Source organism: Hyaena hyaena, unplaced genomic scaffold (genome assembly GCF_003009895.1).
Source record: "Hyaena hyaena isolate Hyena2069 unplaced genomic scaffold, ASM300989v1 scaffold_466, whole genome shotgun sequence".
NCBI lineage: Eukaryota > Metazoa > Chordata > Mammalia > Carnivora > Hyaenidae > Hyaena > Hyaena hyaena.
Window position 1 is genome coordinate 576,155 of NW_024081099.1, and position 16,962 is coordinate 593,116.

General features: G+C 41.2%; 1 protein-coding gene and 1 pseudogene across 1 annotated transcript in view; both read left to right on the plus strand.

Annotated features, from left to right (window-relative positions):
* Positions 1–8,293, plus strand: part of LOC120246354 — a 40,615-nt pseudogene extending 32,322 nt beyond the window's left edge.
* SYNPO2 (synaptopodin 2) overlaps positions 1–16,962 on the plus strand; it is a 144,567-nt gene that overhangs the window by 63,551 nt on the left and 64,054 nt on the right. The window lies entirely within an intron of this gene.

Genomic DNA, 16,962 nt, shown 5'->3' on the forward strand with positions numbered 1-16,962 from the left:
AGAAGTTTACTGAATATACTGCAAGGGAGCAGTGGGCAGGACAGCAAAGGAGAGAGTGTCTGCCAGGAGGCAGTGGTCGGGGGCTGCAGTTTAGGGGGGAAGGTGAGGAGGTATGGGAATGTATGGAATTTTCCTTTCATGGCCTGGATGTGAGTAATGCATTGGGCAGCTGGGGCTAATGGATATTCGCAGGTGGGTCACCTAATGGGCCTGTTTGTATTCAGTCCCATAGTCACTGTGGGCCTGATGGGCCTGTTTGTATTCAATCTGGTACAGATTTTACCATACTCAGGTTTCCATTGCTCAAGTTGGTTGCCTAGAATGGCCTTTACAGAAACTGAGGTAAAGAAAATACATTTGCCTAAGATCAGCCAGGTAGTAAGTGATGACTTGAACCGAAGCAGTCTGGCTCTAGCCTTCATGTTCTTTTCCACCATGCCAAACTGCTTCTGTCCTCAGAGAAGGTTTAACATAATGGTAAATTTAAATATTTACATATGAAATGTTAAATACTGAAATTCTGTAATACAAAGCATCCCACACAGTATGTGCTGAGATGGTGCATGGGCCCTGAGGAGTTGTAGCTGGGATTGAGAGGTTTTTGTTTTTTGTTTTTGTTTTTTTTACTGTGGATGGAGATAACCAGGGGAAGCTTTTTTTTTTTTTTTTTTTTTTTTTTAAATGTTTATTTATTTCTAGGAGACAGAGAGAGACAGCGTGAGCAGGGGAGGGTCAGAGAGAGAGGGAGTCACAGACTGAAACAGGCTCCAGGCTCTGAGCTGGCAGTCAGCACAGAGCCTTGACGCAGGGCTCGAACCCACAAACCGCGAGATCATGACCTAAGCAAAAGTCGGACGCTCAACCAACTAAGCCACCCAGGCGCCCCAGGGGGAAGCTTTTTAAGAAGGCAAGAATTGAACTGGGCCTTCAGTGGAGAAGTTGGAAGAAAGAAGCAGAGAGCAGAAGGCATTCTAAGGGGGAGAAAGGGTTTGAGCCACTATTCAGAGATCAAAATGCACAAAGCATTATTTATAGGGGAGCAGTAGGAAGACTAGCCTGCCCCGAGCAACAGGTTCAAGTGGAGAAAGATACGAGATGTATTTAGAAAGGTTGCTTATATCCAGATGTTATAAGGATGTGACTATCAGGCAAAGAATTTTGGCTTAATTTCATAGATAAAGCAGAGTTGTCTTAAGAGGTCAAGAGCAAGAATGGGAAAGTGAAAAAGAAAAGTATTGGGGGAATATTAGTCTGGCAATCATGTGCAAGACGGATATGAGGGATAACAAAAGGGAAGCAGAGCCTTAGTTGGAAATTTGTGTCTTTTTCAAGATGAGGGCCTGGAATTCAATTAGTTGTGTTTTAAATAAATAAAAAAGAAGGCATATATCTAGAAATATTACTAAGAAAATCTCAGAAGGAATGATCTGAATGGTTAAGGAAACCTAAGGGAAAACATCAAAGATGATTTCAAACGTCTTAAATGTGGGTAACACAAAGTAAGATAGAATGCAAATAAGAAGTAGATACAAACTGAAATGAGGAGAGTCACTGTTTTTATTTCATTATAATCAAACCCAATATATCTTATTGGGTCAGTCAGTTCTTACACAGCCAGCCAGTCAATCAGTAATGCTTACTGAGCACTCATATTCAAAACACAACACAAGGAAGAGCACAAGGAAGGACGCTTGGTGGGAGAAGTGGAGGGAAGTGTAACGCAGAGTAAAATGAAATGTAAAACTTAGGTGATCTTAGCTCTGATTTCCCTTTTTTTCTTGGTAAATGGAGAATAGATGTAGGAAGGTGACAGGTGATAAGAAGCATATGGACTCACTCACGCAATAGATCCCAAGGGTGTCCTGGTAAATTTCATCTATGTAATAGATCTTTAAGTTGTGGTCTTTATTTGGCCCACAAACACAGAGGGCCCCTCCCAAGGGAAGTTCACTGTGATCTTCCATGGCAGGGACCTACTGGATGCTTCACATTTGAAAGGCTCTTGAGAATTAGTGAAGAGAAATAGAAAGTAGGCTGGGGTCCATCAACATACCCACCTATGAAATCAGGAGCCAGGTTTCACATTTTTCTGGCTTTGGGTCTGTAAGACCTAGTATGTAAGAATATGTGCTTGGGAATCAGATCTGGATTCAAACCCCAGTTCCCCATTATCAGAATTATGATTTGGAAGGCCATTTAATCCCTCTGGACTTTACTGTCCATCTGTCAAGATGAATGTAATAACCCTATATCAAAGATCAATGTTAAATGCTTTGTTCATGTATGTGACACACTAAATGCATGGTAGCTACTCTATTATTTAAGGAGGTCTTATGGAAAGAATGGTGATTATCCTAGTTGATGACAAGGCCTGGGTAGTGTCAGAAGGTCTCAATCCAGATTTCTCATACTACACAATCAAATGGCATGCCTCTATAAACCTTCTCAAACCCCTTCCATATCCACTAACACGTGTTTCTCGCCACAAAGTTATGGATGAGTCAGTGTGTTTGTTATTACTCCTATTTTGCAGATGGAGAGAAAGGACCCTCAGAAGGGGGCAAAAACTAATTTCAATCACAGTACGAGGTCACAGAGCCTGAACTGGAACCCAGGGCTACTCACTCCAGAGCCTGATAGGAAAAAGCCTCACTTATGTAGTGAACACAGTGCATAAAAAGCTAATTCTCTAGTCACATCACAGAGCTGCTTGTTGAACTCTTGACTTTTGGCAAGTTGTACATCATTTCTTAGCCTCAGCACTTGCTTGACATTCTTTCTACTTTAACTTTCATTTGTAAAGGCATTTTAAAATTTATTCTTAGCCTTCTTAAATAGTAGGAATTGTTTTAATTTTTTTATATCTCAAAAAAGCATGTGGTTATGTTTTCATTAATGCCCATTACCCACCCCAAATACCTGCTCACATCAGATTATTGGTTTGGATATATGTGTATGTGTATATTGCAGGTAGGGGTGGGGAGGCATGAGGAAAGTACATGTGAAATTAAATCTCAAAGATTTTGAGATATATCATTGTACTTTAAGTCATCTGATTTTAAATATAAAACAGGCTTTTCTTCAACTTTGTACAGCAAATTAATTAATTGGTCATTATTTAATAAATTTTGTGCTTGCCTGGGAGGTGTCAGCTCCTAGACAAGCAGGTCTCAGTCTTAAATAACTTTGTTTAACCCTTAGGACCTTGTGGCAGGTAGGAGAGTGGGTGAAAAATGGAGGAGAAGAGGGTCAGAAGTTTAAGACTGCAGTTTCTGAATCCATCACCAGTGAAGGAAATCAGGATCCCAAATAACTCTGCCCTGCCACCTGTCCACAGTTGCATGACTGGAGGGAAACTATAGAAAATTCCTCACACCTCCTGTGGTAATCTTCAACCATCTCAGACAGACTCCTTCAGTCATCATTTCCCTTGTAGAAGCAAGATGGCTTTGTTAGAAGAAAAGTTGAAATTTTCACTCAAATTGCTCCCCTTGGAATTTTTGAGGGTTAAGTCCTAGAGTGCTCTGCCAGCCACCAATGCTTAGTGTGTGGGGGAAATTCTGAATTCTGAGGTCATACATTCAATATTACTTCGATTTAAAATATGTTTCCCCAAGACACCAAATTTTATGTTGTAAGACAGATGACATTTTGACCCTACATATTTCTATTCAAAGGATTTTAGGATATGTTTGTTCATCAGTAAGTAAAACTGAGATGTATTGACTATAGAGTTACTGGTAACACAGAGTCTAATATTTTTATGACAAGACGAGCAGTGTATTTTCCCTAGGCGTGAGGAATTAATTATATCACCAAGATGTCCATCCCATCCCCTCATCAAGGCATCAGAGGAAAGCAGTTCCCTCAAATCATCACTCCCCTTCCATTCCACTTCATGGACCAATCATGGAGGTTTGGATCCTAAATTTAACTTTGGAAGTTTGCTTCAAGTTCCAAAAAATTTCCTAAATAGGTTTCAAATGTTAGCACTTTGTGGGCTTGGAAATGAAGAATTAAAAGAAGAGTGATGATTAGTGTTATAATAAAAACTTGGCACAAAATGAAAAAGGTTCTGTCTGTCTCTCTGTCTCTCTCTTTTTCCACTTGCAAAGCAAATGTGGGTGATTACCTCTGAGTTTTTCTGATAATCTCAAGGCAGTTTAATGGCATGGGCAATGAGCTTTTTCAGATCACTATAAATAATTATTTCAATTCAAGGAACATCCTATAAACTTATACTTGGACAAATCTGGTACAAAGAAACATGGGAGACACAGAGGAAACATGACCCCCAGGCCCTCTCTAGTTGTCTGTGACCGCCATGCTGCCCAGCCATTCTTTCCTAGTTCCTCCTCCTCTACTGGCTTCTGTATGTTGGAGTATCTAAGGTTCTATCCTTGGAGTGTCTGCCTTGGGAACACCTTTTGTCTTCTCTGTCTACAGTCTCTCTCTAGGTGTACTGGGCTGAATGATGGTCCCTAAAGAGATAATGTCCACACCGTAATCCCCAGGACTTGTGAATGTTAGTGAAGGTTACCTTATTTGGGAGAAGGGGTCTTTGCAGATATAATTAAGTTCAGAAATTTCAGATGAAGAGATCATCCCAGATTTTTCAGGTAGGCCCTAAATCTAATGATAAGTGTCCTTGTAGGAGACACACAGGAAAGATTTGACAGACAGAAGAGAAGGAGACAGTGTGACCAAAGAGGTAGAGCTTGGAATGATATGGTCACACAAGGCCACAGGTCAAGGATTAGTGACAGGCACCAGAAGCTAAAAGATCAAGAAAAAAAAAATACATTCTGGAGACCTAGAATCTCCAGAGGGAGTGCAGCCTCTATAGACACCTTAATTTTGGATTTCTGGCCTCCAGACTATGAGAGACTAAAGCTCTATTGTAGTAAGCCACCAGGTTATAGTCATTTGTTACAGCATCCTCAGGAAACTAATATACTAGGTGATCCCATCTAACCTTTAATCCTTATAATTCCATCTCTAGACTTATATTTGCAAGCCTGACCTCTCCTCCGAGTGCCACACCCAATATACATCTAACTGCCTACTGGACGTCTCCACTTGGATATCTAATAGATATCTCAAGTTTAGTATGGTAAAGGGAACTCTTGATTTACAACTTTTACACTCACAAGTCTACCCCCAAGTCTTCCCCATCAATAAATGGCACTGCTGTCTCGGGTTTAGGGCCTAACTCCAACTACTTCATGGCACTGGCAAAGAACCTAATCATCGTGCTTGACTCTTTTCTTCTCAATACCTGCCACCTAATTCCTAGATGAATCCTCTTGGCTACTACTACCTTAGTCCATCATCTCAGACTCAAATTTCTGTTGTGGACGTCTCATTTCTTCCCTCCCTCTACTCTTGTCTCTCTCCACTAAAACCAGCATGAACTTCCTACGGTGTAACTCAGACCTTATTACTCTCTGCCTAAGATGTTTTAATAGCTTTCTATTACACTGAGAATATTTATCGAAATTTATTACCTTGGACTACAACAATGGTTTTCAGTTGGAGGCCTTTTTGCTTCCCATTTGGTAATTTCCAGAGAAATTTTTTGGTTATCACTAGGAAGAGCCTACTGACTCCTAGTGGGTAGAGCCCAGGAATACTGCCAGATATCCTACACTGCACTGAACTCCCCATAGCAAAGAATCTGGCCCCAAATGTCAATGGTGCCAATGTTGAGAAACCCTACAGAGTCCACATGAGCTGACTGACATTTGCCTTCTGTTGCCTCTTTTCCTTCTACTCTTCCTCAAATATGCCAAGCTTGTCCACATCTCAGAGCCTCTGAATATGCTGGATTGAGACGTACTTTCCTAGATCTTTGTATCTCTGTAGCTTCCTTATTCAGGTATGAGCTCAAATATTACCTCCTCAGAAGGCATTCCTCATCTAAAGTGGCCTGCACTATCCTACCCCCAGTTGCTCTGTCACATTAGCCTACTTTTACCTTTTATATTGATCTTATTGGTACTTTAATTTAATTATATCTTTGTGTGTTGTTGGCTTCTGTGCCCTAAGAGTATATGGCCCTCTAACATCTTTTGAGCTCCTTGCTATCTGTCTGCACCTGCAGCAGTACCAGGCACAGAGTAAGGGCTCAGTGAGTACTGGTCAAATCACAGGCATACAAATGGAAAGCAACAGAGGATAATTACATAACTTATAAAATGTTTGGTGCTAAAAGTGATGCAGTGAATCACCAGGAAGGAGGGTTTATTTCTAGCCCTTGTTAATTTCTGGTATATGGCTCTTTGGGTGTTATGAAGACTTAACTCCACTGACAGAATGAGTAGTTGGGATGTTCAGCTTAACTTTTTTTGTAGAAAAGATGTAATTTTACCATTGATTCTATTGTTCTGAAGATAAAATAGACTTTCAGGTAGCAGATGACTGGTAACCAGTTGTCAATATAATTGTGGAATTTGAAGCATCCAAATAGAAGTAACAGATGAATTCCCTGAGAGCAGAGAAGTCTACTGAGGGATTGCTTTTGAGGAAGAAAAAAACAAGATTTGCTCTGAAAGAGCCTACTGTTAGGAACAAAGAAGAAAGAAGAGTTGTCAAAGAAAATAGAGAAAACAGGTGAGAAAAATAATAGGAAAACAAAAGAAGAAAAAGTCTCTGAAACCCCAAGTCATGGAGTGACAGAAGACAATTTATAAAGAACCATTGTTAACCCACCTAGAAACAGTTTCTCAGCTCTTTCTTGAAACTCTGTCAGGTTCAGTCTACTTGCCTCCACTCCAGCCTCCACTTTAGCCTCCACCATATCCATCAGGGTGACCCAGAAGTCCTGCATGGTATCCATCTCCAGCCCTTCTGCCTTCAGCAGCCACTCCTATATGAGCTCACCTGATGTCCGCATCAACTCCTCCACTTTCTCCCAGCAGCAGCTTCCTGATTGGCCTAGGCACTAACATGAGTGTGGTCAGGGTCTATGGCAGGGCCAGAGGCATGCAGGGCATCACAGCTGTCTCAGTGAACCAGAGCCTGCTGAGCACCTTTAAGCTGGAGGTGGACCCCAATATCCAGGCTGGGAACACCCAGGAGAGGGACGAGATCAAGACCCTCAACAACAAGTTTGCCTCCTTCCCTGATAAGACGTGGCACGTGGAACAGCAGAATAAATTTCTGGAGACCAAGTGGACCCTCCTATAGCAGCAGAAAACAACTTGGAACAACATGGACACCATGTTTGAGAGCTACATCAACAATCTTCCACAGTAGCAGGACACACTGGGCCAAGGAAGCTGAAGTTGGAGGTGGAGCTTGGCAACATGTAGGGGGCTGATGGAGGACTTTGAGAATAAATATGTGGAAGAGATTAAAGAGCATGCAGTCATGGAGAATGAATTTGTCCTTATAAAAAGGATGCAGATGAAACTTACATGAACGTGGTAGACCTGGAGTCCCACCTGGAAGGGCTGATGGAAGAGATCTGCTTCTTAAGGCAGCTCTATGAAAAGGATATCTGTGAGCTGGAGTCCCAGATTTCAGACATATCCATAGTCTTGTCCGTGGACATCTGCTGTGCTCTGGACCTGGACAGCATTATCACCGAGGTCAAAGCCCAGCATAAGGACATCGCCAGCTGCAGCTGGGCTGAGGCCAAGACCGTGTACCAAATCAAGTACAAGGAGTTGTAGACATTGGCTGGGAAGCTGGGTAATGATCTCTGTAGCATGAAGATGGAGATTTCTGCTATGAACCAGAATATCAGCTAACTCCTGGCTGAGATAGAGGGCCTTGAAAGCTAAAGGGCTTCCCTCGAGGCTGCTATAGCTGATGCTGAGCAGAGCAGGGCTCTGGCTGTTAAGGATGCCAATGCCAAGCTGGCCAAGCTGGAGCAAGCCAAGAAAGAAAGGTGCAGCAGCTGCGTGAGTACCAGGAGCTCATGAATGTCAAGCTGGCCCTAGACATTGAGATCACCACCTACTGCATGCTGTTGGAGGGCAAGGAGAGCCAGCTAGAGTCTGGGATGCAGAACCTGAGTATCCATACTAAGATCACCAGCAGCTACTCAGGTGGGCTGAGCTCGACCTATGGGAGCCCCATGAGCCCTGGCCTCAACTATGGCCTGAACTCCTTCCAGTCCAGCTTCAGCTCTGGCGGGGGCTTCAGTCCCTTCAGCTGTGTCAGCTCCTCTAAGGCAGTGGTTGTGAAGAAGGTCAAGACCCTGGATGGGAAGGAAGCTCCAAGTGGTTTGATGTCCTATCTAAGTGAACAACCACTGTGGTCCCTTCCAGCCTTCCAGCTCCTATGACTGCTATAGAGCCTTTGGGGGAAGGAGCTGTGCAGGGAGTGTTGGGAACAGGAGACCCACCTAAGGCTCAGCCCCAGTCCTCAGCCTACCCTTAGGGGAGTCTACTGCCCTGGGTACCCCCTTTTGCCCATGCCCCCACCTAAAAGCTAATTCAAGTGTCTTTTCCCAAATAAAGCCTCAGATGGCTCTATCAATCCCCCCCCAAAATATTAAAAAATAAATAAAAGAAGTATTCCTGATGCATTTATGGAACTTTGTGCTTTTGTGTTGTGGGTACATGTTCCTTCCATTAATCAGTGAATAGATGAACATTTTTTGGCAAAGCAAAAATAAATTTAGCTATAAAGAAGTACCTACCTAAAAACAGACAGGCAGAGAATGACAGAGAAAATATTCAGTTCTTACTTTCGAAAAATGTTAACTCTTCTATGGTATTCCCATGATTGTAAAGGGTTTAGGGATAATCCTCACACCCCTGATTTTTCTAATATCTATTTTAATTATTAGGAAAATGTTTGATAATTTCTAATAGCTCCAAAGTGTTGGCAATAGAAGTTATTCTGTTCCCTTTTACCCTGTGTTGAGTGGTTGAGAAATCATCCAGGGAGATTGGCAAAATTAAGAATTGGCAAAAGCTTCCATCTGCCCCAAACTGATCCAGTCCTGTTTCCATGTTTGGAAATGGTTTCTTGAGCTTATCCACACTATGTTGGCAGGTCATATCTTTGCAGAATGACAGGCACTTTTCTTTCTACCACCCACTAGTCATGATCCTGGCCTTGGGGAATGCAAACCATCTGTGAGGTCCAGAATCTGAGGGCAAATAAACCATGGACCAAGTGAAATTGTGGGTACAGCAATTGTGTAAGAACTAACTATATTGCAACCACACATCATTGAGCTTGCCTTATTTATAGAGTGTGTTTTGTCCCATCATATGAAGAGAGCAGTGAAGGAGAGGGCATTTTTGAAACATGGGTGTAGAATGAGAGTTAAACATCTCTAAGAATGAATTCAATTCCTGCATTTGATTCTAAGAAAGGAGAATTGCTATAACACTTTTAGTGAGAGAGTACATTGTTGTGTCCAAAGTCAGATACTTTGTATGAGGCGTCCTGGGCAGATATCTATCCTGTTAGATCATTACAGTGAGTATGCAGACAGTACTTTCTGTCCTACTTAAGCATGTTTTCATGTAGGAAAAAGTAAACTTTAATCCTATCTACAATTTCAGAAGTGGATTATTTCAGTTTAAGGGGATACTCACCAGAATCAGAAATGATTTTGCCTGACTTACTGATATACATTATCAGTAACTGCTATGTCAGTGTTTAATATATCTTCAACAATAAGAAAAATGTAATGACTTCGGGATTTTCATGTATTTGGACCTGGTCCCTATAATTATTTTTAAGTTTTGTACCTTTAACTTCTTAAAAAGCATTAGATTTTACTTATTCCTTCTGTCGATTAATCAAAAACACAGGGAAATGAGGATCAACTAGCTTGTTAAAACTAGTATTATTAAATGTTGTTAGGATTCATTCCATTGTCTGTTGAACCTTCATCATAGAGGTGTCTCTCCTGATCTTCTGACCTAAAATCTTGCATCAGGGTTTTTGCATAAAGTTTGGGGAAACTTGTATTCATCTTTAAATACTGGCTCTAGGAAAGCTCAGTGGCTTAGAGGCCAAAGCTGTGCTGGATACGTCCTGTCCTTGAAATGTGACTATTTCTAATCAAGTACTGGCCAGGCGATCCATGGCTTTCACTGAGATGGGATTGTAGACTAGTAGGATGTGCATGGGATCACCTATAAAGACCATTCGCCAGGCTTTTGGCTCCACTCAACCTAATTCTAGAACATGGAGTTGATGCCAAGGGAAGTTTTAGAGGCTAGAGATAAACCAGAGAAAAAGGAAAAAACATTGTCTATATATTAGGGTTTTATTCTTATTCTTTCTCCATCCTTCTCTTTCTCTCTCTCTTCCTTTCTCCCTCTTTCCTGTTGGATTTTTTCATTAATTGTAGGTAGTTCAAAATGACGAAGATCCATGATGAAGCCGTTCATCTATTCATTCAATGAATAGTAACTACTATCTGTTAGACACTCTACTAGAGATACTGATGCTTTTACAAATAAGACAGTCCCTGACTTCAAGGGACTCATACTCCAAAAGGCATCACAGATGAGAAAAATAACCTTTATGTCAGAATACATAATGTGTCCTAGGTATTAGCTGGGACCTCACGGCCCCTTGAGATTAGCAGCACAAAACTCCCATTTCATGTCTCTCTGAAGTCCAACGAATGTCGCCAAGATTCTTGTTGCATTCTCAGTCAGCTTTGCTCTGATTTCCTGCTGTCTGATGTTCTCTGCCTCTTGCAGCTGTTCTTTTATTTCTGTTCTGACACAAACCCAAGGTTTGGACACAACTCCTTCTCTTCTGTTTCCTCCCACACCCTGGTCTCCCTCTCCTCCTCCCACACAAAGCAATCATGAAAACAAGGTTACTATACTGACACTATGTTTCAGAACTTGAACTGAGATTTTTGGGGTCATGGAGAGCACAGCAGTGAACTTCAGATGACGCAGGGCACATTCCTGCTTTAGCTCTATCTGGTACCCGTTACCAGGGCTTTCTCATTGTCTGCTTACCCTCTCAGAGCACTCCGGTGGCTGCCAGTCTTCTCTTCTGCCTCCTGATTCTCTTCCTCATGTCATCCCTTCTGCCTCCCCTCCAACTCCAACTCCAGTTCTGGGATATTCTTGCTCTCTCTTGTTCAGAGTATGCCTTTCCTTTACATGCACTCCAAAATTCAAGTGCAGGCCCATCTTGTTCATACCCAAATCCTTCCTGGTGCTCAGGCAAGGAGCCTTTCACGTTCTAGAATCCACTTTCTATTTGCCATATAGAAGGCAGTGTGGCTGGATAGTACTTTCTCCCCTCCTTTATTGGTATTAAATATACTCATTCAACAATATTTGCTGGATTTCTGCTATGTATCAGGTACCGCTGTGGGTGCGGAGAATAAAACTGTGTACAAGACAGGCACAGGTCCTGTCCTCATGGACATACATTCCAGGAAGAATATCTAAGACGCTAAGAAGAAATAGAAAGCCCCCATCTCATTCTGGGATAGGATTGCACATCATGAAAAGTTAAGGCTGACGGGATAAGCCTGATTAATCTAGGTCAATCAGAGGATAGCATTTCAGACAGAGGGCCTCAATGACAAAAGATGGCTATGAGGTTCTCCACTGCTCATTTGGGCAGCTGGAATTAAAGGGGAAACAAAATGTGGTTTATTTCCATCATCTTTCCCTCTAGCTCCCACACTTCAGTGGTCAAGCAATACATTTTGGGCAGAATTGAGCTCTCTAATGAGGAAGAAAAGGAAGAGTGTCCCATCCTTTTCAGTGTCTGGGTGGAGTCAAAGGTTTGAGAGGCTTGTTTGAATTGGTTTCTCTTTCCCAGAATCTGGGCCCTGGAGCACAGCAACCTCCTTCCCTAGGTAGATCCCAGGGAAGAAACTTCTCTGCAATCTCATCTAGAGAATGGAAGTCAGGGTATGGCTGGTGGGTTTGGTCATAATCACAAAGAGCTGTGGGATTTGGGGGGCACCTGGGTGGCTCAGTTGGTTAAGCATCTACGTTTGATTTCAACTCAGGTCATGATCCCAAGGTCCTGGGACATCAGGCTCTACCCTGAGAGTGTGAAGCCTGCTTTGGATTCTCCCTGTCTTCTCTGCCCCTCCTCCACTCATGCCCTCTTTCTCTCTCCCTCTCTCTCAAAAGTAAATAAACTAAAAAAAAAAAAAAAGAGCTTTGGGATTTGGAATTGGGTCCCAGGGCTGCTGCTAGTTCATATGGAACATTTACGCAAAACTAAAACAAACAAAACAAAAACAAAAACTGCCTTTTTTTTTCTGGGATGATGCAACCCAAAGCCAGGGTGCAGGCCTTGCAAAGTGGAAGGTCCCCTCCACCACTTTCCCTTGTTCAGGGTGCAGCCTAAACAGATGGTGATCTACTTTGTCCCAGGTTCTGTAGATTCTATACATGTAGGTTGAATAGATTGATGAGGTTTTTAGGGCACCTGAATTCACTGATGTACTCAAAGTGAAGGTGTTTCCTCACCAGGCTCTACATGATTAGCTAACAAAATGGTAGTGTTTAAGGAATTGTACATCACAATATGTACGTCTTTTTCCTCCTTATTTAATTATTCAAAAATAACAATAATAATGGCTAACTATTGAGAATACTTGACATGTTCCAGGCACTGCACTAAGTAGTTTATAGAGATTACCTCAATGAATTCTTATAGCAGTTCTATAATTTACATATTGTTATTCCTGTTTAATATTTGAGAAGACAGAGGCTTAGGTGATTGAACTCAGCTAGTAAGTGGGTTTTAACTTAGATTCTGTTTTAGGTCCCACTTTATACTGCCTGTTTTCTTTCCCTGCCTTCTTCCTTTCTCTCCCCTCCACAACCCCTCTTCCCCCATGGGAACAAAACCTTACAGAGGAGCCGTGTAAAAAAGGTATTTGTTGAGGTTCCCGATAACTCTGCAGTTGACCCCTTAGTTCTGACAGTCCTTGAGAACTGGGCTTTCCAAACAAATAGCTTCCCTTTGTTGTTTGGGGCATGCCTAAGAGCCGGGATTCTGAAAATCCTGGCTTCAGGTTTCCAAACCAGCAGGTCATGCCCAGAGCCTAATCCTTGCTAGATGGTAACACATGTCAGCACACAAGAAAACAAAGCTCCACTTGGTCATTGGCGGGAGGCTCTGTGGTTTTTCTGGCCAGCCCGACTGAAGGCACAATAGAGAAGCCCCCATCCATGGTCATTTCTAGAGAATTATTTGCCATCTGGAGAAAAGAGATCTAGAATAGTACCTGATAGTTTCTCTACAAAGAGGGTCCATGTTTTCCATATGATTTTGACACACACCTCTAGATAATTCCCTTAGGTATAGGACATCGCCTCAAAAAAATCATAAGATACGCAGCATTTTAACTGAAGTTTGTAGTTAAACTAGGTTACTAGGGTGGTATTCCTGTCGACTGCGCTTTGAAAAACTTTTATACCCTAAAAATAATGTAATGTCTACTTGAAAAATGGACCTCTTTATGCACCTTTAACCTTTGTTAGGGAAGGTGATATAATGAAGATACATAGCTAATCCATAAAATGTCTAATTTTGGTGAAAAATGTGCAACGTCCAATATATTAACTTCCAAATAAGACAACCTAGTGCTCTTGGTTATTGGTTTCCAAAGCCTCGTTGAACATTTCCTTGTTTGGCTTTGGAGGAATTTGCTCTGGGATTTCAGCCTGGCCCTTGACTTGCTGAAAGACTACAGACTTAGAACAGAGCAAGCAGGCTGAGAAGCCAACTAGTGAAAATGAAAGCAAGAGGTCCTGGGCGCCAGGCTTAGTGTGTGTTCTTTAAAGAAGGAAGAACTCCTGCAGGGTCAGGAGAATGTCACTGGCAACCCTCGAGCTTGCTAATGCCAATCAGACATCATGTGTTCCAGGCAGATCAACAAAGTCCAGAGGCAAAATGTTTCACTGTAACTGTTACAGCGGTGTTGTGGCTTCCCGGAGTGTTGTGGCTTCCCGGAGATCTTCTCTCCTAAAGTGGGTATTATTATTTTACCATTAGCCATTTAACCATTTCCTCTGATGTTGAAATACCTACCTCAGTAAGGAAAGTGAGTGACAGATCTTTCAGAGTGAAGTCCAGGCTTTAGAAGGTCACAGCTAAGAAAGCGTTCATAGCCATGTCCAGTCCTCTTTAGTAAAATTTCTCACCATGATACAGTGCTGGAGCATGTCAAGAACTGGACCAGACATGCATGCATTTGCTGAGGTTAAAAGAACAATGTCTTCTTCTTAGTTGGGGTTGGGGTCGGGGAGTGATGAGGTCTTACTTTTAAAAATCATGGAATATATATTGATTAAAATGTGTAACATTACTGGGTTTATTTTGTCATCTCTTGAGAACTTTTGCAGAAACAAGATCGGAGTGATTTTGAACACTACTGCATTTTTCAGCTGAGGATTCCTAAGACCTTTGAACCCTGAGAGAAACATCAGAGGTCCTAAGGCTAGCTCTTAAGTATTACAAAATCCTGTGCGCCGAACACTTGAAAGTGAGAGGAGCTAAAGGATCTGTGTTCTGATGATACCTTAGCCACTGTCCAGTTGAGAGACTCTAATAACCTTTTCATGACCGCCAGTTGACCTTGAGGTCCCCTTGAATCTCTTAAATGCTATGCTAATATAAGCACAGCACTCTGTCTGGTAGGTTAGCACAGTTTTAGTGTCTCCTACACCACATAGGTAAATTTTAGACCAAGGTCACAATGTAGTCTTATCCTCTAAAACATTTTTCTGTTATATTAAAGTGAACTGTAAGTCCCTGCAGTGATGGAGAGATCTCTCATTGCTCTTCCTAAATGTTATATATGGCTTAAGAATGCATCTGAGACTAAAGATGTATTGTTTTTCAAACCACTTACATGTGTGGTGTTTAAAATGGAAAATGCAGTTGTAAGGAAATACAATATTTCTCTCCAGATTGTAATAAAAGGTTTATACGATCAATTAACAGTGCTTTCACTGCCCTCTGCTGCCTGGATTTGGAAAGCTTAGCCTTACATCTGACTGGGAAAGGCCAACTTGCGTTTATGGTCATTGTTATTAGTGCTCGCTGGCATATTCCAAGTGTAACACTGTCTGACTTGGAAAATCTCAACAATGAAGTAGCCAATGGCCTGAAACCAAATAAGTACTATGTTCTTGTGAGTCAGGATTTTCTAGAGTCTTCTGGGGTTTTATTAAGTCCTGAGTGTTCTTTCTATAAGATCATTAATATATACAGAAAGAGCTGTTTATTTAAAAGTTGATTACAGAGTTTATTTTTTTAAACTTGTTTTTTTTTAAGATTTTTATTTTTAAGTAATCTCTATGCTTAACGTGGGGCTCGAATCCACAATCCCAGGATCAACTGTGAAGTTCACATTCTCTACCTACTGAGCCAACCAGGCGCCCCAATACCCATTATTGTTTAAAACATTAAAAATTAATGCAAGTGGCAACAGAACAAATGAGAACCTTGCTCTTTTAAAATGTGGAATGAAGCTTAATAGAATTGCTTTCTGGGAATGTTCTATTATTTGCATTTAAGTATTTGGTGCTTAGCATTAGTAAAAGATTGGGTGCTTTCATAGTTTCAATTATAGCTTCATCTACTTTTAATTAACAACATTAAGTGCCATGTATGTCTGTTCCCTAGAGCTTCTGTTTAATAATAAAAGTGAAAATTAATAACTTATATTCATGACCCTTCCTGGAGATGTGCTTGTTATTTGTATTCATTATTCATCTAGCAAAGCTTTACCTGAAATCTGTTTTACCCCCGAGTCATAAATTATCAACAGATTTTATTCGCTTAACAACTTGTCAAGTGCCTACTGTGTATCAGGCACAAAATTATAGATGAATATAAACTGCATTTCTTATTTAAGGAGCTCACAAGTTAGTGGGAGCAAAATAGATAAACAATATTTGAGAAATTTCCAAATATTGTGCTTCCATTTGTGCCAATCAGAAGTCCCAGTACTCTGATTGTTTCTCATGAGGATCTATGACGCAGTCACTAGTGACTAATTATGCTTGTAGTATTCCTCAGTCTCACTAACAAAAACAGGAATGTGTTTTGTAAATCTCTCTCTCTCTCTTTTTCTCTCTCTCTCTTTTTATTACATACCTTTTAAAAATTTTATACTGCCCTTTGACAAGATGTATGTATCTACCATAACCACCCCCTTTCCTCTCCAATCACGAATGTGTTTGTAAACATTAGAAAGATAAATATACTTACAAGTGCAGATAACTTTATTTTTATAACTCTGGAGGGATGGTAATAGAACACTGGTTCTGCTATATCCAATTACTGCCAAAACAGAGAGCTCCAGATCCAATACTCCAGAACCAAGGTGGATGTTTTTTGGTGGATGATTCTGACATTTAACTGGCTAGGAGTCAATATTCCTATTTAGCAAGTTAGTTTATTCGGTTACCAAGAAGATGTTTTGAAAACACAGGAATACAGAAAGAGCTTTGTTTAAAGTCTTCAAATGCCACATAAGGAATGCATAGGAAGTGATTGTTCGAAGTTAAATGCTTTGATAAAGTTTTTCATTTTGTTATGGTTAAGATAGACATATAGTTATATTTGCCTCAGGAGTTTTCTAGGATTAAGTCATTGAAGTCATACTGTATGGTGTGCAACTTGGAATGTAGCAGGATTCTCACACAGAGAGTTGTGACACTGAGGCTTTTCTTTCCAGGAAGCAACTTTATTCCTGCTGGCACCGGTCCGGTGGGTTTGTACCCAAAGAGCGGAGCCCCGAATGCCACATGGCGTAGTTTTTTATATATTTTTCACTTCTTTGTCTCCCGTATATGGTAACACACAACGATGCAGTCTGATTAAGTGGTCTCATGTTACAGGGTCGTGAGGGATGTTGCCATGTACGCGTATAGCCAGGTTGCCTTGAGGCTTTTTTTTTCTTTCCTTAGGGAGGGGACCCTACCACAGGAACTTTGATCATCTTTCCATATATATAAGTCCTGAATGGAAACCTTGAGA